At 45.9% G+C, this 23,790-nt stretch overlaps 1 protein-coding gene across 3 annotated transcripts in view; it reads right to left on the bottom strand.

Moving 5' to 3' along the window:
- The window catches only part of LOC137380227 (ubiquitin-like modifier-activating enzyme 1), a 360,351-nt gene that overhangs the window by 105,461 nt on the left and 231,100 nt on the right, over positions 1-23,790 (bottom strand). The window lies entirely within an intron of this gene.

Genomic DNA, 23,790 nt, shown 5'->3' with positions numbered 1-23,790 from the left:
GAGGTGATGACACAGTGATGATGTCACTGAACTAGTAATCCAGATGCCCAGGCTAAGGGACACAGGTTCAAATCCCATGGTTGAATTTAAATTCAATTAATTAATTCAATTAATTAATAAAAATCTGGAATTGAAAGCTAGTCACGGTAATGGTGCCATGAAACTATCACCCATTGTCATGAAAACCCATCTCGTTCACTAATGTCCTTCGGGGAAGGAAATCTGCCGTCCTTACCTCATCTGGCCTACCTGTGACTCAGACCCAGCAATGTGATTGACTCTTAACTGCGCTCTGACATGAACTAGCAGACCACTCAGTTGTCAAGGGCAATTAGAGATGGGCAATAAATGCTGGCCTTGCCAGCGATGCCCACATCCCATGAAAGAATAAAAAATGCCATTTACAAAGTCAAGTATCCCGTATGCTTTCTTAACCGTCTCATCAACTTGCCCTGCCATCTTCAAAGATTTGTGAATATACGAACATACGAATCAGGAGCAGGAGTAGGCCACTCAGCCCCTCGAGCCTGCTCTGCCATTCAATAAGTTCATGGCTGAACTGATTTCTCCAAATTACCCCTGATATGCACCTCAGGACTCTCTGCTCTTGTAACCCCCTCAAACAGTAACTTTTAGATTATACTGCCTCTCCATTTTGTTCCTCACAAAGTGCATCATTTCACACTTATCCAGATTGCATTTGTCACGTGTCTGACCATTTCACCAGCCTATCCATTCCCATCTGAAATCTGCTACTATTCTGCGCTGTCCAGTTTTTTTTTTTATCAACTTCAAATTTTGAAGCTGTACTTTCTGTATCCATAATAATAAAAGCAAAATACTGCAGATTCTGGAAATCTGAAATAAAAACCAAGAAATGCTGGAAATACTCAGCAGGTCTGGCAGCATCTGTGGAGAGAGAAGCAGAGTTAATGTTTTGGGTCAGTGGCCCTTCTTCGGAACTGGCAAATATTAGAAATGTCAAAGGTTATAAGCAAGTAAAGTGGGGGTGGAGCAAGAGATAACAAAGGAGAAGGTGTAGATTGGACAAGGCCACAGAACAGCTGACCAAAAGGTCATGGAGCAAAGGCAAACAATATGTTAATGGTGTGTTGAAAGACAAAGCATTAGTACAGATAGGGTGTTAACAGACTGAAGATTGAACAGCAGCTAGTACAAACATGAAAAAAAAAGTGGGTAAGCAAACTGAACGAACTGAGATGAAATGAAATAAACTTACAAAAAAAATGTAAAAAATGTAAAAAAGAAAAAATTACTAAAAATAAAAGTAAAATGGGGGGCCCATCATGCTCTGAAATTATTGAACTCAATGTTCAGTCGGCAGGCTGCAGTGTGCCTAATCAGTAAATGAGATGCTGTTCCTTGAGCTTGCGTTGATGTTCACTGGAACACTACAGCAAGCCCAGGACAGAGATGTGAGCACGAGAGCAGGGGTGTGTGTTGAAATGTCAAGCAACCGGAAGCTCAGGGTCCTGCTTGCGGACTGAGCGGAGATGTTCCGCAAAGCGGTCACCCAGTCTGCGTTTGGTTTCCCCAATGTAGAGACCACCACATTGTGAACAGCGAATACAGTATACTACATTGAAAGAAGTACAAGTAAATCACTGCTTCACCGGAAAGGAGTGTTTGGGGCCTGCGATAGAGGAGAGAGGGGTAAATGGGCAGGTATTACACCTCCTGTACCTTTCTGTACCCATGTCCTGTTCATTTATATATAACAAGAAAAGCAATGGTTCTAATATTGACCCCTGGGATCCACCACCGCATACTTCATTCCAGTCATAAAAGTCATTGACCCGACCACAGTTTGGATCTAACCTTGGTTTGTAAAGCACAGCTACATTAGGTAGGTGGATTTAGCACTGGGGTGGTGGAGTTTTGTGGAAGAGGGGCAAGTAGGTAGGGATTTTTGACCATCTGCCCAGTTCTGGCTCTTTTGCTGAACTCTGTACAGATGAGAAGTGCCTCCCCCTTTTTCATAATTTTGAGATGCCCCACTTGATGTCCCTGCCTTGGCCCCCAGTCTAGGTGTTTCAGAGACCCTGTGACAGCTCACTCAAAGTTTCAAAGAATGTACAGCACAGGAACAGGCCATCTGGCCCAACAGGTCAATGATAGTGGTCATGTTCCACAACAGCCTTCTCTCAACCCTCTTCATCCAACTCTATCAGCATGACCTCTACTCCTTTCTCCCTCATGTGTTTATCCAGCTTCCCCTTAAGTGCAGCTATAATATTCACCTCAACTACTTTCTGTAGTAGCTCCACATTCTAACCATACACTGAGTAAAGCAGAATTGGATTTATTAGAGACCTTCTTATAATAGAGTCATAGAGTTATACAGCACAGAAACAGGCCCTTCAGCCCATCATGTCTATACCGGCCATACAGCACCCAACTATTCTAATCCCATAGAACTGCACTTGGCCCATAGCCTTGAATGCTATGGCGTTTCAAGTGCTCATCTAAATACTTCTTAAATGTTGTGAGGGTTCCTGCCTCCACCTCCTCTTCAGGCAGTGCGTTCCAGATTCCAATCACCTTCTGAGTGAAACCTTTTTTCCTCAAATCCACCCTAAACCTCCTGCCCCTTAACCTAAATCTATGTCCCCTGGTTCTTGACCTCTCTGCTAAAGGAAAAGGTTTCTTCCTATCGAACCCATCAATGCCTCTCATAATCTTGTACACCTCAATTATGTCCCCCCTCAGCCTTCTCTGTTCCAAGGAAAGCAACCCTAGCCTATCCAGTCTCTCTTCAAAGCTGAAATGCTCCAGCCCAGGCAACATCCTGGTGAATCTCCTCTGCACCCTCTCCAGTGCAATCACATCCTTCCTATAGTGCGGTGACCAGAACTGTACACAGTACTCCAGCTGTGGCCGAATTAGCGTTTTATATAGCTCAATGTAGGTTTTCTCAACGAAATTGATCCGGACGAAACTGAAGAGCACAGCTGTCGATACTTTAATCTCCGATCCTGCTGTCTTCACCGCCCAGAGTGTCTGCAGCCACGGCGTGCGGTAAGTCCATTGAGGTGAAGGAGCAGCGGGACCCTAGGGAAGCCTTGAGAAAAGGTGCCCCGATCACCCAAAAAATCCACGAACGGCCCCCCGGCCGCAACTTCAAAGCGCCCGCGGGAGATGGCTCGGAGAGCATCTGCAGTGCACTGTCGGCAATGCTGTATGCCTTTATATAAACCACATCAAAAAAACCTAAGCGAATATAATCACCTCTGGAAGTCCGCCAAAAGATGCTTCACCTCCCGAAGGACGTCGATGGTGGGCACTGAGGAAATGGCTTATTACCTGCACCCGCTTTCCCCCCACTTTCCCCTCCACTTTCCCCCCCTTCCCCTCCACTTTCCCCCCCTTCCACCCACCCCCCCGTTCCCTTCCCTGCTCCACCCTCTCAGCTCACACCCTCACAACCCCGTCCCAGCCCCCACCTCGCACCATCTTCCCCCCGCACCCCCTTCCCCTGCACCCCCCCCACCCCCTTACAGCCCCCTTCCCAGCTCCCACTCGCACCGCCCTCCCTCCACCCCTCACCCTCGCATCCCCTCCTCCCACCAGCATCATCCTACACCTGTGTAGGGGCCCTAACAACCCCACTGCCTTGTGGGCGTCTCGGGAGAGACTAAGGCTAAGGGAGTAAACCCTAACAAATAATCCAGAGTGGAACCCCGTAGGCGGTCATTTGTCACCTTTGGCATGTTTCCGGCAGTTCCTGCAGCCTTACTGTGCCAAACGTCACACTCTGCACTCCTTTGGACCCCACCAGAAAGGCCAAGAGGGGGGTTTTGACGACTGGGCAACTCTCAACCTCCATAAATTCGCCCAGGCATGCGCCATGGAGAGGTCACTCCATAGTTGCCTCACAGCGACTGAAACAACATGGAAGGCAGCAGTTACGAGTTATAAGTTCAGATAAATTGGCGTAGAAACTGGGTGCCACGGGTTGCCTTTGTCGGTGGGAGAGGTCATTGCACTTCACTGGACAGCTACCGCCCTTGGTCAATAAGGTTCTGTCCCGCCACAGTCCACCTGCTTCAATGGGTGCTTGGAGCTCAGGGTCATTGCCCGAAAGGTGGACTGATACACCGCACCAAACAACACGAAAAAAGGAAAGAAGGTACCAGCCCTTCGCTTTGCAAGCTGGAACGTCAGAACTTTGTGTCCTGGCCTGTCGGAAGACCTTACACAAATCAACGGTTCTCGGAAGACCGCCATCATTAACAACGAGCTCAGTAGACTCAATTTAGACATTGCAGCACTTCAGGAGACTCGCCTCCCCGCGAGTGGATCTCTAGCAGAGCAAGACTACACCTTCTTCTGGCAGGGCAGGGATCCTGAAGAACCAAGACAGCATGGAGTGGGCTTCGCCATCAGAAACTCCTTGCTCAGCATGATAGAGCCTCCCTCAAATGGCTCGGAACTCATACTGTCCATCCGACTGCTCACCACCTCTGGTCCAGTACAGCTACTCAGCATCTATGCTCCAACACTCTGCTCCCCACCTGAAGCTAAAGATCAGTTCTACGAGGAACTCCATAACATCATTAGCAGCATCCCCAACACCGAACACCTATTCCTGCTGGGGGACTTTAATGCCATGGTTGGGGCCGACCATGACTCATGGCCCTCCTGCCTTGGGCGCTATGGCGTTGGAAGGATGAATGAGAACGGGCAGAGACTGCTTGAGTTGTGTACCTATCATAACCTCTGCATCACCAACTCGTTCTTTCACACTAAACCCTGTCACCAGGTTTCTTGGAGGCACCCAAGATCACGTCGTTGGCACCAGCTAGACCTCATTGTCACAAGGCGAGCCGCCTTAAACAGTGTTCAAATCACACGCAGCTTCCACAGTGCGGACTGCGACACCGACCACTCCCTGGTGTGCAGCAAGGTTAGACTCAGACCAAAGAAGTTGCATCATTCCAAGCAGAAGGGCCACCCGCGCATCAACACGAGCAGAATTTCTCACCCACAGCTGTTACAAAAATTTCTAAATTCACTTGCAACAGCCCTTCAAAACACTCCCACAGGGGATGCTGAGACCAAGTGGGCCCACATCAGAGACGCCATCTATGAGTCAGCTTTGACCACCTACGGCAAAAGTGCGAAGAGAAATGCAGACTGGTTTCAATCTCATATTGAAGAGCTGGAACCTGTCATAGCCGCTAAGCGCATTGCACTGTTGAACTACAAGAAAGCCCCCAGCGAGTTAACATCCGCAGCACTTAAAGCAGCCGGAAGCACTGCAAAAAGAACAGCCAGGCGCTGCGCAAACGACTACTGGCAACACCTATGCAGTCATATTCAGCTGGCCTCAGACACCGGAAACATCAGAGGAATGTATGATGGCATTAAGAGAGCTCTTGGGCCAATCATCAAGAAGATCGCCCCCCTCAAATCTAAATCAGGGGACATAATCACTGACCAACGCAAACAAATGGACCACTGGGTTGAGCACTACCTAGAACTGTACTCCAGGGAGAATGTTGTCAATGAGACTGCCCTCAACGCAGCCCAGCCTCTACCAGTCATGGATGAGCTGGACATACAGCCAACCAAATCGGAACTCAGTGATGCCATTGATTCCCTAGTCAGCGGAAAAGCCCCTGGGAAGGACAGCATTACCCCTGAAATAATCAAGAGTGCCAATCCTGCTATACTCTCAGCACTACATGAACTGCTATGCCTGTACTGGGACGAGAAAGCAGTACCCCAGGACATGCGCGATGCCAATATCATCACCCTCTATAAAAACAAGGGTGACCGCGGTGACTGCAACAACTACCGTGGAATCTCCCTGCTCAGCATAGTGGGGAAAGTCTTTGCTCGAGTCGCTCTAAACAGGCTCCAGAAGCTGGCCGAGCACGTCTACCCTGAGGCACAGTGTGGCTTTCGTGCAGAGAGATCGACCGTTGACATGCTGTTCTCCCTTCGTCAGATACAGGAGAAATGCCGTGAACAACAGATGCCCCTCTACATTGCTTTCATTGATCTCACCAAAGCCTTTGACCTCGTCAGCTGACGTGGTCTCTTCAGACTACTAGAAAAGATTGGATGCCCACCAAAGCTACTAAGTATCATCACCTCATTCCATGACAATATGAAAGGCACAATTCAACATGGTGGCTCCTCATCAGAGCCCTTTCCTATCCTGAGTGGCGTGAAACAGGGCTGTGTTCTCGCATCCACACTTTTTGGGAATTTCTTCTCCCTGCTGCTTTCACATGCGTTCAAGTCCTCTGAAGAAGGAATTTTCCTCCACACAAGATCAGGGGGCAGGTTGTTCAACCTTGCCCGTCTAAGAGCGAAGTCCAAAGTACGGAAAGTCCTCATCAGGGAACTCCTGTTTGCTGACGATGCTGCTTTAACATCTCACATTGAAGAGTGCCTGCAGAGTCTCATCGACAGGTTTACGGCTGCCTGCAATGAATTTGGCCTAACCATCAGCCTCAAGAAAACGAACATCATGGGGCAGGACGTCTGAAATGTTCCATCCATCAATATTGGCGACCACGCTCTGGAAGTGGTTCAAGAGTTCACCTATCTAGGCTCAACTATCACCAGATGCAGAAATCAACAAGCGCATGGCTTCCACTGCTATGTCCAGACTGGCCAAGAGAGTGTGGGAAAATGGCGCACTGACACGGAACTCAAAAGTCCGAGTGTATCAGGCCTGTGTCCTCAGTACCTTGCTCTATGGCAGCGAGGCCTGGACAACGTATGTCAGCCAAGAGCGACGTCTCAATTCATTCCATCTTCGCTGCCTCCGGAGAATACTTGGCATCAGGTGGCAGGACCGTATCTCCAACACAGAAGTCCTCGAGGCGGCCAACATCCCCAGCTTATACACACTACTGAGTCAGCGTTGCTTGAGATGGCTTGGCCATGTGAGCCGCATGGAAGATGGCAGGATCCCCAAAGACACATTGTACAGCGAGCTCGCCACTGGTATCAGTCCCACTGGCCGTCCATGTCTCTGCTTTAAAGACGTCTGTAAACGCGACATGAAATCCTGTGACATTGATCACAAGTCGTGGGAGTCAGTTGCTAGCGATCGCCAGAGCTGGCGGGCAGCCATAAAGACGGGGCTAAAGTGTGGCGAGTCGAAGAGACTTAGTAGTTGGCAGGAAAAAAGACAGAGGCGCAAGGGGAGAGCCAACTGTGTAACAGCCCCAACAAACAAATTTCTCTGCAGCACCTGTGGAAGAGCCTGTCACTCTAGAATTGGCCTTTATAGCCACTCCAGGCGCTGCTTCACAAACCACTGACCACCTCCAGGCGCTGATCCATTGTCTCTCGAGATAAGGAGGCCAAAGAATAGCTCCATCATAACCTCCCTGTTCTTATATTCTATGCCTCGGCTAATAAAGGCAAGTATCCCATATCTAGTTATGGAAAAGGACGAAGAGGGACCAGAAATAAAGGTACTGAATTAGGGGAAGGTCCAAGTATCCCACCACCTTCTCTACCTGTGCTGCTACCTTCAGTGATCTTTGGACAAGTACACCAAGGTCCTTCTGACCTTCTGTACTTTCTAGGGTCCTACCATCCATTGTCTATTCCTTTGCCTTGTTAGTCCTCCCAAAATGCATTACCTCACACTTCTCAGGATTAAATTCCATTTGCCACTGCTCTGCCCATCTTACCAGCCCATCTATATTGTCCTGTAATCGAAGGCTTTCCTCCTCACTATTTACAACACCACCAATTTTTGTGTAATCTGTGAATTTACTGATCATACCTCCTATATTCAGGTCTAAATCATTAATGTACACTACAAACAGCAAGGATCCCAGCACCGATCCCAGTGGTACACCACTGGTCACAGGCTTCTAATCGCAAAAACAGCCCTCGACCATTACCCTCTGCCTCCTGCCACTAAGGCAATTTTAGATCCAATTTGCCAAATTGCCCTGAATCCCATGGGCTCTTACCTTCTTAACCAATCTCCCATGCGGGACCTTATTAAAAGCCTCACTGAAATCCATATATACTACATCTATTACTTTACCCTCATCGACACATCTCGTCACCTCCTCGAAAAATTCAATCAAGTTAGTTAGACACGCTCTCCCCCTGACAAAGCTATGCTGACTATCCCTGATTAATCCCTGCCTCTCCAAGTGGAGATTAATCTTGTCCCTCAGAATTTTTTTCCAATATTTTCCCAACCACTGATGTTAGACTCACCGGCTGTAATTATCTGGTTTATCCCTACCACCCTTCTTGAATAATGGTACCACATTCGCTGTCCTCCAGTCCTCTGGTACCTCTTCTGTGGCCAGAGAGGATTTGAAAATTTGTGTCAAAGCCCCTGCTATCTCCTCCCTTGCCTCACATAACAGCCTGGGATATATCTCATCTGGGCCTGGGGATTTATCCACTTTTAAGCCCTGTAAAACAGCTAATATTTCCTCCCTTTCAATGCTAATATGTTCAAGTATATCACAATCCCCCTCCCTGATCTCTACACCTACATCGTCCTTCTCCATAGAGAACACCGATGAAAAGTAATCATTTAAAACCTCACCTATGTCCTCTGGCTCCACACAAAGATTGCCACTTTGGTCGCCAATGGGCCCTACCCTTTCCCTGGTTATCCTCTTACCCTTAATATACTTATAAAATGCCTTGGGATTTTCCTTTACCTTGCCTGCTAGTGTTTTTTCCATGTCCCCTCTTCGCTCTCCTAATTACTTTCTTTAAGTGCCACCCTATACTTTCTATACTCCTCTAGTGCCTCCGCTGTTTTCAGTGCTTGGAATCTGCCGTAAGCCTCCTTTTTTTCCTGATCCGATCCTTTATATCCCTTGACATCCAGGGTTCCCTGGGCTTGTTAGTCCTACCCTTCACCTTAACGGGTACATGTCGGCTCTGAACTCACAATTTAATCTTTGAATGATTCCCGCTGATATGATGTAGACTTTCCTACAAGTAGCTGCTCCCAATCCACTTTGGCCAGATTCTGTTTTATCATATCGAAATTGGCCTTCCCCTAATTCAGTACCTTTATTTCTGGTCCCTCTTCGTCCTTTTCCATAACTACCTTAAATCTTACAGAGTTATGGCCACTATCCCTGAAATGCGCCCCCAATGACACTTCTACCACTTGACCAGCTTCATTCCCTAGGATTAGGTCCAGTACTGCCCCTTCTCTTGTAGGACTTTCTACATACTGGCTCAAAAAGCTCTCCTGTATGCATTTTAAGAATTCCTTCCCCTTTAAGCCTTTTGCACTAAGACTATCCCAGTTAATATTGGGGAAGTTGAAATCCCCTACTATTATTACCCTATTATTTTTACTCCTCTCAGAGATTTGTCTACATATCTGTTCCTCTATCTCTTCCGAACTGTTTGGAGGCCTGTAGTACACACCCAGCCAAGTGATTGCCCCCTTTTTGTTTTTAAGTTCTACCCAAATGGCCTAATTTGAGGAACCTTCTAAGATATCATCCCTCCTTACTGCAGTAATTGACTCCTTGATCAACAGTGCAATGCCACCTCCTCTTTTATTCCCTCCCATGTCGCGCCTGAAGATTCTATACCCTGGAATATTGAGCTGCCAGTCCTGTCCCTCCCTCAACCATGTCTCTGTGATAGCAATATCATAATCCCATGTGCTGATCATCGCCCTCAATTCATCTGCCTTGCTAGTAAGACTCCTTGCATTGAAATAGATGCAATCCAACCTTGCATTTTTTCCTTGTGACTTCCCAGGTCTATATTTGCTCTGCCTTCCAGGAAGACTCACTTTCTGTTATATATTACCGCCTACTATACCTCCACTCTGTTCCCATCCCCCTGCCAAATTAGTTTAACCCCCACCCCCCACTCCCCCGCACCCAACAGCACTAGCAAACCTCCCAGCACGGATGCTTGTCCCATTCCGGTTCAGGTGCAACCCGTCCAACTTGTACAGGTCCCACCTTTGCCAGAAACAGACCCAGTGGTCCAGGAAACTAAAGCCCTCCCCTCCTGCACCATCTTCTCAGCCATGCATTCATCTGCTCTATCCTCCTATTTCTCAGCTCACTAGCACGTGTCACCGGGAGTAATCTGGAGATTACAACCTTCGAGGTCCTGCTTTTTTAATCTGCTACCTAGCTCCCTAAATTCTTGTTGCAGAACCTCATCCCTTTTTATACCTATTTCGTTGGTACCAATGTGTACCACGACCTCTGGCTGCTCACCCTCTCCCTTCAGAATGTCCTGCAGCTGCTCTGTGACATTCTTGACCCTAGCACCAGGGAGGCAACATACCATCCTGGAGTCACGTTTGCGGGTGGATAATACTGACTTTAGTTTTATTCTCCCAACAAGTGGAAACATCTTCTCTGTTTACCCTATCAAACCCCTTCATAATCTTAAAGACCTCTATCAGGTCATCCCTCAGCCTTCTCTTTCCTGGAGAAAAGAGCCCCAGCCTGTTTAATCTTTCCTGATAAATATATCTTTTCAGTTCTGGTATTATCCTTTCAAATGTTTTTTGCACCTTATCTCGCGCCTCTATCATTTTTATAATATGTAATGTTGAGCAGTTGGCTTTACATTTAACAGCAATGTTAGTTGTGGATGGAATCCGCACCTGAAGAATTAGCGGTAGAAGTAGCATTGCCACAACAGAACCCTTTTCCCTATTAGGAACGTGCACAGTACCAGAACACTGCATAACACTTACTGTTTAGACTACAGGCAGAAAGGAAACTTTCAGCATCCAAACACAGGAGTTGTTTTTACGATGAGCGAAAACGGTCAGTGAAAGGAAAGAACAGCTGCACCTAGTCTGCTGGTGAGTTACAGATTCTGACACGCACAGCATTATCTGCATTGTGACTCTTTCTGGCTCTGAAGATGACAGATTCCTGGCCATGCATTAATATCGATTCCAAGCCAGCTTTGTGCTCTCCGCAGTTTCTGTCCAGAACTGTGGGAAGTCCATTAGAGCTGATTATCTGAAAAGGTAGAGATCCTGCAGTAACATTTCCTCAGTTTCTGGTACATTTATCAGTGGAGCTCTGAACAATGGGCAAAGTGGTAGCTTTCAAGTCTCAAATCAGTCGCAATGTTTCCTAATATATAAAAACAAAATGCTTAAAAGCAGCAACCTGTTGTCTGTTTGAGAGGCCGGATTGCCCGACTCCAATGTGACTCTTGCTGTGTTGTTTCTGCTGCTGCGAATCACTGCTTTTCTTTATCGTTAAGGGTACACGTTGAAGTGCACAGCCTGGAGTTTCCCAGTGATTTCCACCCAGATATGAGCTTAATCCAGCCAGAATCTAGTGAACCAACACTAAAGTTGAAGAATTTTAAGTGTAAGGGAGTTATTCCTGTGACAATGGAGCATCTGCCATCTTTTACGATGATTGAAATGGCTATTCAGCAATGGCAGGCCCTGCCCTTGCCCTCAGATTGGAATGGCGAGTTCCGCCAACTGGGCCTCTTTGGGGGTGGGTGGGTGCTGACCCATCAGATTGTGCCCAGATTCTCAGGCCAGCAGGTACCCATGCTCCACATGAATCAAGTGTTGTTAACCTGGATTACAGTGATCAGTTGAAGCTTGACCCAGGTCTGTCCCTCCTGCTACAACTACTATAAATTCAGTTTCGATTCAGTCTCCTCAATACGTCAATGACCTGTGCCCAGCAGGCAATTGAAGCCATACAGGTACGCCCTACACTGCTGGAGTAATTTGTTAATTGAAGGCAGCAATGACCAGTGGTCAATGTGAAGTGTCTTATTTTGTCATCACACACTGAAGGAAATTCTTTCTTTCCCTTGTGACCCTACCCAACAGCTTGAGGCCCCATTGACCCTGTTCCAATCATGAGTTGATTGCATTGATTCATGGCAGGTTTGAAAGTCGGGCATATGCTCATGAGTTTACGTGGGAACGTCAGCGTAACATCACCTCGGCAGTATTGGTGCCGTGTCCAACACACACTGGGTGCACTTTGACAATTGCAACCCTAGCGGAAACACCATGCCCACTTTTAGAGCCTCACTGTATCCAAACTCATAGCAATGAACATAAAGTCATAGAATTATAAAAGACAGAAGGAGGCCATTCGGTCTAACGTGCTTGTGATGGCACTTTGAAAGAGCTTTATTCCAGATTTTTATTTAATTAATTGCATTTAAATTCCCCACGTGGGATTTGAACTCCTATCTCCGGATAATTAGTCCAGGCCTCTGCATTATTAGTGCAGCTATGCTACTCTACCACTAAATATCAGATTATTTTCTAGAAATGGAAGAACTGGAGTTTGTTATCATGCACAAAACTCGATATGAATGTGGGAGCCTTGGCACAACCATCGAGAGAACTCCTACTTCTCTCATGGTTCAGAGATGAGGTGAGAGTGACTGCCCTTGACATCATGGCAGCATTTGACAGAGTATAGCATCAAGGAACCCTAGCAAAACTGGTGTCAGTGGCAATCGGGAGAAAGCTCTCAGCTAGTTGGAGTCATACCTAGTGCAAAGGAAGATGGCCGTAGTTATTGAAGGTCAATCATCTGAGCTCCAGGACATCACTGCAGGAGTTCCTCAGGGTAGTGTCCTAGGCCCAACCATCTTCAGCTGCTTCATCAATGACCTTCCTTCAATCATAAGATCAGAAGTAGGGGTGTTCACTGATGATTGCATAATGTTCAGCACCATTCGTGACTCCTCAGATACTGAAGCAGGCAGTGTAGAAATGCAGCAAGACCTGAACAATATCCAGGCTTGGGCTGATAAGTGGCAAGTAACATTCACGCCACACAAGTGCCAGGCAATGACTATATCAAACAAGAGAGAATCTAACCGTCTCCCTGTGACATTCAATGGCATTACAATCACTGAATCCCCCACTATCAACATCCTGGGGGTTACCATTGACCAGAAACTGAACTGGAGTAGCCATATAAATACCGTGGCTACATGAGCAGGTCAGAGGCTAGGAATCCTGTGGCGAGTAACTCACCTCCTGACTCCCCAAAGCCTGTCCACCATCTACAAGGCACAAGTCAGGAGTGTGATGGAATACTCTCCACATGCCTGAATGGGTGCAGCTCCAACGCTCAAGAAGCTCGACACCATCCAGGACAAAGCAACCCACTTGACTGGCATCCCATCCACAAATATTCATTCTCTACACCAACGACACACAGTGGCAGCACTGTGTACCATCTACAAGATTCACTGCAACGCACCAAGGTTCCTTAGCCAGCACCTTCCAAACCCATGACCTCTACCCCCTATAAGGACAAGGGCGGCAGATGCAAGGGAACACCACCACCTGCAAGTTCCCCTCCAAGCCACACACCATCTTGATTGGAACTATGTCGCTGGGTCAAAATCCTGGAACTGCCTTCCCAACAGCACGGTGGGCGTACCTACGCTCCAAGGATTGCAGCGGTTCAAGGCGGCAGCTCACCACCACCTTCTCAAGGGCAATTAGGGATGGGCAATAAATGCTGGCCTAGCCAGCAATGCCCATATCCCATGAATGAATTTTTAAAAGTCTGTGGTGCTGAGTTGTACATATCCACTAGTCTGTGCAAAATTTGCTAGCTCAGCCAGCATACTGGTGGGATGTTAAAACTGGCCAGCGATGGAATGGGGTGAAGAGGGAACAAGGAGGCTTTGAATTGCTATCTAATAGGCCTGCTGAAAAGTATGTCTGTGGATACGGGTAAGGCCAAGAATGGGTCTGGCTGTGATGCTTCCTTATTAGCCTGCCAGTGCTCGATGAAGAATAGCCACATTAAGTAAAGCATCAGAATATTGAATCACCACAATGCATCAACCTTAGATCAATGGTAGCACGCGGCCCTGGAGTCAGAAATTCATGAGCTCAAGGTCCACTCCAAATACTTGAGCACAAGATCTAGGCTGACACTCCAACGCAGACTGCTGCAGTGTTGGAGATGCCGTCTTTCGGTTTGCCTGTCTGCCGTCTTGAGGTGGATATAAAAAATCTCATTGTACTATTTCGAAGAGGAGCAGGGAGCTCCCCTGGGTGGCCGGCCAATTTTTATCCCTTAATCAACAGCACTAAAACAGATGATTGGAACACTGGGAGCTTGCTGTGCGCAATTTGGCTGCTGCATTTCCTACATTACAGTGATTACACTTCAAAGTATTTCATTGGCTGTAAGTCACTTTGGGGCTGCCTAAGGTGATGCAAGGCATTATATAAATGCAAGTCCTTTATTGCTTTGGAAATCCTAAGCGGTTAGCTCTTTACCAAAAATCTAGTACAGCGATAGTCTCCTGAAAACACATTCCACATAACATTGCCTTGTTTAATTCGGATCATGGGAGAGCTGGAATAAGGGGAAGGGGGGTGGTGGGGATGGTCTAGTTTCGGCAATGTTAACATGAGGAGCTGGACTAAGATGATGAAACGTTGTCAAAAAGCTCCTTTAAACAAGAAGTACACAATACTGATATCACTTCAGTATGGGCTAAGAAGCATATTTCCACAGCTCCTACACGTATGTTCTTTGACAGGATGCCATGCTCCGATTCCCCCCTCCTCCTCACCCCCCCACCCCCTCCCAGAAGTAAGCTTGCAAGAGAATGGAAACTCAGAGCACCAGATGTCACCCCGCCCCCAACACAAGTTGGCTCACACACCCGCATGTGCATACAATTATTTTATGGTATGATTTATCAAATTAGTCGGAACCAGTTTGTCCACCGATTAAAATCAAATCTGAAATGGCAGATCTTCCCATGCCTAAACAAGCTGATTCTTCATAAATCTGCCTCTTAGTCTGAACTATACAGTGCAGTGAACCTCAGGTGACCTTTCCGAGAAATGAACCACCTTTGGAGCTTCCTGGAAGTTGCCCAATGTGTTTAGCGACACTTTCAATTCAAGAAAGTCATTTGTTTATTTATCAAAGGTGGCGAAAGTAGGTGCTGGGATTCAGCACATCTTCCCACACATTTTACTGAGCAATCATTAAACATCTTCAGGTCAGATATGGCACAAGCTGAACATAAGGGAAAGCTCCCATTACGTTATCCCAAACACAGAAAAGGACTAGTGCCGTGACCATGATCAACAATTCCACTGTCCGCACCATCCATCTTGTGGGCTCTTGGAAACGAGAGACTGGGAGTTTGGCACCTATTTGTTCTGAGGGTCAGAACCCTCAGCTGTGATGTTAAACTGTGGCCCAGTCTACCCCCTCAGGTGGATGTAAGAGATCCTATTTTTTCTCTAGGAAATGGACAAACCCAATGTAGAACTGTTCATGTACAGGGAAAGGAAGGTTTGGAGGGTCATGCAAATATTAACAGAAAATCTTAAATCATATCATGTGCTCTTCTCCCAAATTCCTGTATAAAAGTTCCCACAACTCACAGGAAGAATACCTCCACTGGTCAGGTTACTTCATAATTTTTTTTTAAACCAGAAACATAAACGGCTCAGGAATATTTTAACTAGACACCATAAAGAGTGGAGAATTTCATCCAACAGGTGAGACAGAAACACTTGCATTTATATAGCGTCTTTCACAACCTCAGGACATCCCAGAGCATTTTACAGCCGATAAAGTACTCTTGTAGTGTAGTCACTGTTGTAATGTAGGAAACACAGCAGCTAATACGCACACAACAAGCTCCCACAAACAGCAACATGATAATGACCAGATAATTTTTAGTGATGTTAACAGAGGGACACTGGAGAGAACTCCCCTGCTCTTCTTTGAAATACAACAAACAACAATGTGCATTAATGTAGTACATTTAACATAGTAAAACATCCAAAGGCACTTCACAGAGCAAAGAAAATTTGACATCAAAGCCACGTGAGGAGATATTAGGGCAGTTGACCAAAGGTTTGGTCAAGGAGGTAGGTTTTTAAGGAGCGTCTTAATGGAGGGAAGAGAGGAGGAGAGGTGGAGAGACTTAGGGAGGGAATTCCAGAGTTTAGGCCCTTAGCAGCTGAAGGCATGGCTGCAAATGGTGCAGCGATTAAAATCAGGGATGCGTAAGAGGCCAGTATTGGAGGAGTGCAGAGATCTATGAGGATTCTGGGACTGGAGGAGATTGTAGAGATAGGGAGGGGCGAGGTGAGGCTCTGGATGGATTTGAAAACAAGATAGTTTGCAAGGACTGAGCAGTCAAGGTTTTTTTTTGAGGAGTGGGTGATGATGGTAGATTTGAAAGAGAGAAGTGTACTACCTGAGGAGAGAGAAAAAGTGTCATGGGATCTTTTATCTCCACCTGAGAGGGTAGATGGAGCCTCAGTCCAATGTCTAATGTGAAAGGACAGTGTATCAGCTGGCCTACTGCACACCCTGATGTCAGTTGTATTTAAGGTGGCCAATGAAGCATCAAATACCTAAGGATTTACTTTAAAGTGTACTTGCTGATGTTTCATAGGCAAACATGGCAGTCCAACTGTGCACAGAGAGATCCCACAAACAGCAAATGAAATAATTCAAGTATTTTTGCCGGTGTTAGTTGAGGGTGGAATGCTGGCACAACATCAGTGGCACTTGCTGCTCTTCACATAGTGCTATGGGTATCTTTTACATCCATCTAATTTAACATCTTGTATGAAAGACAGCACCCTCACACAATACAGCACCTCCTCAGCACTGTAAGGAGCGTCAGCTTACAGTTCAGGCTCAAGTGGGGCTTGAACCCATAACATTCGAAATTTAAAAAGGTGAAGACTGCTATTAAATAAGCCAAGCAGACATTTACCCCTCTTACCTGCCCTTTTTTGTTACCACGCAACACTAGGTTTTCAGCCCCTGCCAGTTGTAGCTGAGATGGTAGCACTCTCACCTGAGTCAAGGTGGTTGTGGGTTCAAGACCCACTCCAGAGACTTGAGCAAAAAATCTAGGTTGATGCTCCAATGCAATACTAAGGAAGTGCTGCACTGTTGGAGGTGCTGACCCTCAACTGTGATGTTAAACTGTGACCCAGTCTGCCCCCTCAAGTGGATGTAAGAGATCCAATTTTGAGATAAGTTTTGAAGAACAGAAGGGAGGTTATTGCTGGTGTCCTGATGAATATTTATCCCTCAATCGAACATCACTAAGACAGATTAGCTGGTCATTAGCTGTTTGTGGGAGCTTGCTGTGTGAAAATTGGCTGCTGCATTTCCTACATTACAACAGTGACTGCACTTCAACAGAATTTCATTGGTTGTAAAGGTGTTTGGGAAGTCCTGAAGTCACAAAAGGCATTACATAAATTCAAGTCTTTCTTTAAAATGAGCATGGTTGGGGTTTGTAAATCTGTCAAGTCACCAGAGCATAAACTGAGATTATTGATGCACTGTAAATCAGTGGGTAAAATCACAATATGATGAATTAACAGAGTTCTGGGATATATCACTTGCCTACGTATTTAGCTTCTTAATGATTGAGAAGTCAAGGTGAAGAGCAAAGACCCACAGTGCAGGATATCACCAGGGGTGAAAAGAGAAGAAAAAAAAGAGGTGAATCAGTGTGAACAGTTATTGCGAACAGTTTTGGTCTCCGTATTATAAACAGGATGTAGAGGGATTGGAGAAGGTGCCAAAAAAATTACTAGAATGATACCAGAACTGAGAGGTTACACCTATCAGGAAAGGTTGAACAGGCTAGGGTGCTTTCCTCTGGGAAAAAGAGGAGACTGAGTGGTGACTTGATAGGGGTCTTCAAGACTATGAAAGGTTTTGATAGGGTAGACATTGCAAAGATGTTTTCACTGGTAAGGGAGACCAGAACTTAGGGCCATATATAGAGTATAGTCAGTAATCAATCCGTAGGGAGTTCAGGAGAAACCTCTTCACCCGAGAGCGGTTAGAATGTAGAACTCGCAGCCACAACGAGCAGTTGAGGCAAATAGCATAGATGCATTCAAGGGGAAGGTAGATGAACACTTGAGGGAGAAAGGAAAGGATCAAGAATGAGAGAGCACAGATTTAAGGTAATTGCCAACAGAAGCAATGGCGGCAAGAGGAAAATCTATTCCACACAGTGAGTGGTTAAGGTCTGGAATGCACTACCTGAGACTTTAGTTCTAGCAGGTTCAAATGAGGTATTCAAAAGGAAACTAGATTGTTATCTGAAAAGGAAGAATGTGCAGGGTTACGGGGAGAAGGCAGGGGCACTAGGTGAATTGCTCATTTGGAGAACCAGTGCACACACGATGGGCTGAATGGCCTCCTTCTATGCTGTAACAATTCTGTGAATAGGAGGATGTGTTATTGGGGTTAGATGAAGAGTTAGATGAGGAAGAAGCTCACGTGGAGGATAAACACAAGCATGGACCAGTTGGGCCGAATGGCCTGTTTCTGTGCTGTAAATATTTTGTAGTACTTTGAGTAATCAGTAAGTAGCCATTAGATGACACCAAGCCAGGGTTTTAAAAACCTGTCAATTGTCAGAATAAGATTAAGGAAAATAAGGAGTTTCAGCGTTTTGGGGTCATGGGAACAAATGTCTTTGAGCAGCAGACAACATGACGAGCGTTATTTTTAGAAAAAAATTATCCTTGTCCTCACCTATTTTTTCAATCAATATCTTAAAATATCCACTAACTGTGAATTCGAGCAAACATGGCTGTATCGGTGTTTGCTTGTCTTGTAGGTGTATGAAACAATTGTGGGAAAAAGTATGCAACAGTGGAAGACTGGCTTAGCAGAGTAAATAAGGTACCAGAGGAAATGTATTACTGAACTGGACAATAATAGAAGCAAGCTGGTATAATTAGATTGGTGAAAACAATTTCTGACACACTTCAGTGTATATGGATTACAAAGTTACAATGCCAATGCAATATTGACAACCCTTCCTCTGTTGTGTAGTTAGTAAACACTGAATGTGGATGTTTTTCTATTTGCATGGCTACCAGTTCAGCCCACAGACCTTGGCAAAGCTTCTCCTCCCATCCTATACTGAAGCTCAGAGAATGGGAGGGGGCACCCAAGGGTGTTCTATATTTAGTTTGTGGTTTTCATTAGCCTCCTCTGTTCAATGAAATTTTTAAACTTGAAGGAATTGAGGGAAAACTGCATTATCCAACTTAACCCACAGTACAGTGGATTTTACTTTGAAGTTGATGTAGGAGAGCTTGTTTATAGACAGACATGATTTCAATTCCCCATTTTAAAATGATTATTAGTATCTTATGTTGTACGTCCCACTTATATTTCCCATGTGGCATGCTGCATTGCTCCAGCTCACTCAGAGGGTAGGCGCAGGTGGCCTGGTTCTTGGATCCTTCCAATGATTCACTTGAAAATCTTTTGGAGGGCCTCAAGAACGGCCTAGGGACAAGCAGCGTACCTAGCCACAGGGGAGAAAGAAGTGCTTGGCCTCCAGTGGTGCTCTTCTCTGTCACTTGGTCAGAAACTCATGGAGCAGGTGTGCAGCAGAGATGTAGGCGATCAAATGGATTGCCAAGAGGGTTTTTGAGACAAAGACAGTGGATTTACTTATAAGACAGGTAGATGTTGTAGTGAGGACAATAGGGCTGGTGTGCTGGAAAGATGAGATCATCCAAACCTATCGTGGTCTTTCGTGCGTGCTATGAGCTTCACATTGAGATGTTACTCCTTCAGTCAAACCTCTCTGCGAGCTATTGACATTAAAAGATTTTTTCATCTTGCAGATGAGACATTAAACCAAGGCCCCGTCCGCCCTCTCAGGTGGACGTAAAAGATCTCATGGCACTATTTTGAAGAAAAGCAGGCGAGTTCTCCCCAGCGTTCTGGCCAATATTAATCCCTCAAACAAAACAGATTATCTGGTCATTATTTCACCGCTGTTTCTGCAAGCTGGCTGTGTGCAAATTGGCTGCCATGTTTCCCATATTACAATAGAGTTGATACCTTAAAAGTACTTAATTGGCTGTGATATATGTTGGGGCATCATGAGATCATGAAAAGCACTGCAGAAATATAGATTTTTTTTTCTCTTTCTAATTGTCTCCAAGATGTCTAGCTGTGGCTAAACAAGAGACACAAATGTGTAAAAAAAGACACAGCAAGAACTGTTCTATCTTTGCATGGCACAATATGAGCAGGACAAGGCTGTAATGTTGGCCCAATGAATAAAAAGATTATTCTTCCAAGCACAACTTGAAAATAGCCCTTGGGCTTGAAGGGACACACTCAGAAACCTGGCTGTGAAGCAAACTGCAATGTAAAGCTAAAAATAAAATCTCAAGTATTTTTCATTGGCAGCACCGCCAGTAAGATTTTGGGGCGTCAGAGGACTCCAGGCTTCTTTTAAGTCTTCATTAAAAGTGATCTAATGCAATGTTCAGACAGAGCCCTCCTCTGGTCTCACTCTGAAGCTGACTAGCTCAAGTGAGTCTGGTCAGGTTGGAGCTTTGCAGTAAATAACCATGGTGTGAACAATTGTGTCACTGGACTGCATTTCCAGGCCTCACACCTGGCAGAAACTAGGTGGCTCTATCTGAGAATGGAGCGCAGGAACTTATCGCCCTGTTGCCACTGACACCATTTGACTGGGGTCCTTCAAGTAGGATGGAATGACTGCCTGACGAGGGCATCAAGATGATCGAAATGCTTCAAATCAGGTAGGGGTCCATAATCAGAGTCATTTACGGCATAGAAGGAGGCCATTCAGCCCATCGAGTCCATGCGGCTTTCCGTGGAGTAATCCAGTCAGTCTCATTACCCCGCTCGATCCCGGTAGCCCTTCAGGTTTATTTCCTTCTCGTGCCCATCCAATTTCCTTTTCAAATCATTGATTGCCTCTGCTTCCACCCCGCCCCCCACTCATGGGCAGTGAGTCCCAGGTTATTACCACTCGCTGTGTAAAAAAGTTCTGCCTCACATTCCCCTGCATCTCTTGCACAAAACTTTCAATCTGTGTTCCCCAGTCCTTGTACCATCAGTTAATGGGAAGAGTTTTTCCTAGGACATCAGTAGGACCCTGATGTCATTTTTGGGCTCAAGTGGGCACCATCCAAACTATGAAAGCTAGATGGTATATCTTTACAAGTGATGACGGCGATCTGGACATTTAACACTGGTTTGGACCCTTCTGATGTAAAAGTGCCAAAACAGTCAAGTGAAATGACTTTGCCTTCCCAGGCAGTCTCCCATCCACATCTATGCTGGGTCTGACCCTGCTTAGTGTCCAAAATCAACATTATTCTGTGACGAAAACCACACCTGCCAGATGGAAATATATTAATTTCATCATATGGAACATTATTTGAATGCTTACCAGACAATGATCATAACTTGTTTTAAAAAGACCACAAAACAGTGGCTGAAAACAGTGGCTGAAAACATGGCGGCACATTTGCATTCTAAAAGACAGTGGCAAGGAGAGACAATGGGAGTACTCCCGGATTCAACAAGCCAGATGGGTATTGTCAATAGTGATGATCGAGAGACGCTGAGAGCCATTGAATGTGTAAAAGCCAGCATTCCACCCCCCACCCCCACTGAGAATGTCGGGTAAGCTGTGAGGAATCCACAAACCTCGCAGGCGAGGCTGTCTCAAACAAAAAGCTAGTCACGTGACTAATCTGCTGGCCCACCTGGAGTTGATTGAATTGTGCTCACAGAACAGTTTTCAGAAGAGACTACAATTGAATTTCAAGAAGAGAGCACCCCTCTCTCTCTCACGCAAAGTTCCAGGGACCCACGGAAGTAACTTAAGCCTCAAGAAAGAAGACCAGTGAAACAAAATTGAAAGTGTGCACTGGGCCCCAACGAGAACTGCAAGACTTAACTTCAATCAAAGACTTTACATCCAACCCAAAACCAGTAACTGAACTCCATTTATTACTTCAAACCTTTCCCCTTTAATTCTTTCTCCTCCTCTGTCTCTATTTGCGTGTGTGTTTATCGTGTATGCATGCTAGCGTGGTCATGTCACTTTTTTTTAGTAGTTTTAACCGAGTTAGAGTTTTAAGGTTAATAAATTTACACCTTTCTTGTTTAAATCTGAAAAAACCTGCCTGGTGGATTTCTTTGCAATTGCAATTAGAGAATAGTGAGCAAGGACTCACCAAGGGGAAGCTAAAAAACACTGTTTTAAAAGTTAAACCCAGTTACGGCCAAACCAGGAAAAGGCTTAGAGGGGAGCCCTAGACCCCTTTCTCACCTGGTCATAACAATTCAGAAGTGGTACGATGGTAGGGACACACCAGAGTGAAGTAAGGGCTTGGGAAAAGTGTTGGAGAATGGGTACCAATAGAAGGTGAAATTAGAACTCAAGAAAATGAGGGTAGAGTCAGGTTAACTCATGAGTTTGTCAGCCAGGCCAGTGTGCAAAATCAATAGTAAACATTTTTCAACCAACATTCTGAGAGACAGGATTTATATGCATCTGGAAAAGCAAGGTCTGATTAGGGATAGTCAGCATGGCTTTGTGCGTGGGAGATCATGTGTCACGAATTTGATTGAGTTTTTTGAGGAGGTGACCAAGAGGATTGACGAGGGCAGGACGATGGACGTTGTCTACATGGACTTTAGCAAGGCCTTTGACAAGATCCCGCATGGTAGGCTGGTCCAGAAGGTTCGAACACATGGGATCCAGGGTGAGCTAGCAAATTGGATACAAAATTGGCTTGGTGATAGGAGGCAGAGGGTGGTAGTGCAGGGTTGTTTTTCAGATTGGAGGCCGGTGACCAGTGGTGTGCCGCAGGGATCAGTGCTGGGCCCTCTATTGTTTGTCATATATATTAATGACTTAGATGTGAATGTAGGGGGCATGATTAGTAAGTTTGCAGATGACATCAAAATTGGTGGTATAGTGGACAGTGAAGAAGGTTGTCTAAGGTTACAACAGGATATAGATCAATTGGGAAAGTGGGCAAGGAATTGGCAAATGGAATTTAACACAGACAAGTGCAAAGTGATGCATTTTGGGAAGTTAAACCAGGGCAGGACATATACAGTGAATGGCAGGGCCCTGGGGAGTGTTGTTGAGCAGAGAGACCTTGGGGTGCAAGTACATAGTTCACTGAAAGTAGCAATACAGGTAGACAGGGTGGTGAAGAAGGCGTATGGCATGCTTCCCTTCATGGGCCGAGGCATTGAGTACAAGAGTTGGGATGCCATGTTACAGTTGTACGTGACGCTGGTTAGGCCGCATTTGGAGTACTGTGTGCAGTTCTGGTCGCCGCACTACAGGAAAGATGTGATTAAGCTAGAGAGGGTGCAGAAAAGAATCACAAGGATGTTGTCTGGTTTGGAGGGCTTGAGTTATAAAGAGAGATTGGATTGGCTGGGTCTGTTTTCCCTGGAGCGAAGGAGGCTGAGAGGGGACATGATAGAGGTATATAAAATGATGAGAGGCATAGCTAGGGTAGATAGCCATAGTCTGTTTCACATGGTAGGGGTGACTAAAACTAGAGGGCATGGATTTAAGGTGAGAGGGAGGAGGTTTAAAGGGGATCAAAAGGGGTAAATTTTCCACACAAAGAATAGTGGGTACCTGGAATGAGCTGCCTGAGGAGGTGGTGGAGGCAGGAACAGTAGCGACATTTAAGAGGCATCTGGATAGGTACTTGAATGGGCAAGGCATTGAGGGATATGGAATTAATGCAGGCAGATGGGATTAGTATAGATAGGCATTATGGGCGGCATGGATGCGGTGGGCCGATGAGTGATCCTGCTGGGAGATGTGTGTATGTGGACATCGGTGAGGACAGGCTTGTATTTGGCAGGGATGTCTTCTCCAAAGTCAGGTAGCTTGATGACGGTCACTGTCTTGGCTTAACCAGAAAGAATGGCATTGGGACAGAATACTTGGAGAGGGCTTGGT

This window comes from Heterodontus francisci, chromosome 19 (assembly GCF_036365525.1).
Source record: "Heterodontus francisci isolate sHetFra1 chromosome 19, sHetFra1.hap1, whole genome shotgun sequence".
In the NCBI taxonomy this organism is placed as follows: domain Eukaryota; kingdom Metazoa; phylum Chordata; class Chondrichthyes; order Heterodontiformes; family Heterodontidae; genus Heterodontus; species Heterodontus francisci.
This window is presented reverse-complemented; position numbering and strand designations above follow the sequence as displayed.